Source organism: Nannospalax galili, unplaced genomic scaffold (genome assembly GCF_000622305.1).
Source record: "Nannospalax galili isolate Female #2095 unplaced genomic scaffold, S.galili_v1.0 scaffold189, whole genome shotgun sequence".
NCBI lineage: Eukaryota > Metazoa > Chordata > Mammalia > Rodentia > Spalacidae > Nannospalax > Nannospalax galili.
Window position 1 is genome coordinate 4,876,304 of NW_008360331.1, and position 1,585 is coordinate 4,877,888.

The following is a 1,585-nucleotide window of genomic DNA, read 5'->3' on the forward strand; positions in this document are numbered from 1 at the left end:
CCTTAATTCCACTGATCAGTCATCTTGTTATCAAATATTAAATATTATTATAACCTTTATTGAGTAAAGCCTGAACATGTTTCAAAGTGCTTTTTATCAAAGTATCAAACAACCTAACAATACTCAAGAAATGGATCATTGTATAAAGAGGCGGTGGAACAGGTGTGACAGGAATGAAAGCAGAATAGGGGAAATAGATCTGGGGCCAAATATGCTCTGACTAGATGTGTGTGCAGTACTGTGGACAAGGGTGTGTGTGTGTGTGTGTGTGTGTGTGTGTGTGTGTGTGTGTAGACTTGGTTTGCTTGATTCATTCACCTGGGACTTGGGGGTCAGAAAACAATCTACACAGCACTGCTACAATTATCAAAAAGCCAACTCAGAACAAAATTAATTAGGGAAAGAGGCAGAACTGGTTTCTGCACCTCATCTTGCTCCCTCAAGTATTCAGCATGTCAATAAATAATGCAGTGTTCGTTATTGGCAAAAGCAGCTCAGCACATCACCAGATAATCCATGTATATGTGCGCTCAGGCACCTGTGTGGTTTTTTTTTGGGGGGGGTGTATGTGTGTGAGTGTGCATGTGGAGGTCTGAGGTCAACACTGGGAATCTTCCTCATTTGCTTTCTACCTTAGTTCTTGACACCAGAGCTGAACTTGGAGGTCACCAATTCAACTGGCTGGCCAGAGTGCTCCAGGGACCTGCTTGTCTGCACCTCCCTAGAGCTGAGATTACCACTGCTTGCTGCCATACCCTGCCTTTTACGTGGATTCTGGCAATTCAAACTCAAGCCCTCAAGCTTGCGCAGCAAGCACTTTATCAACTGATCCATCTCCTCAGCCCCTCACCAGATAATTCTTACGTATGATAAAGATACTTGTCACTGAGATAGCAGTAATCAACAGATAGCTATCTGCCTTAAAGAAACAATTTTGAAGCAAAGAGACTTTTAGCTGATTGTATATATAAAAACAAATATCACCTAGGTGAGGCCTCATTGCAGGGATGGTGGGTAGAAGACTTTGGCACATAATTTAAAGACTAAAATTTCTTCTGAATCTGAATTCAAGCCTTCAGAAATTGAAATAATATAAAGAATAGAGATACATAAAGCCTTCACCAGCAGAAAGGAATTCTAGAGCTTTGGGTTTGGGTTTTATATTTCCAAAATCTTTAAACTACAGTGAACAGCAGAAAGTTGGCAGAACCAGGAGCCATGTATTTCACAATTGTGTCCTTCACCTCCCTCGTGGACGCTTAAAGAAACCCTGGTTTAACTTAGGAGCAGGGCAGACATGAAGTCCTCTGGTCTCTAAATCTTTCCTCCAGGACTGAGAGAAGGGGACAGTGAAGAGGGGGGCGAGGGGGCAGTTACAAATTAGCAACCTAAGCTAGTACATATGTGCCCCATGTAACTTCAAAGTTCATCTACAATGGTATCAATTGCCACTTGATGCAAATATTCATGCCTAGATTTAAAAGATGATGAGGAATTTGGCAGAAAGGAGGTTAGAGGAAAGCACCCTGACCAAGGGTTCAACATGAGAGAGCAGAGTGTTTTAGGTTTTTCCAGTGTTTGGCAC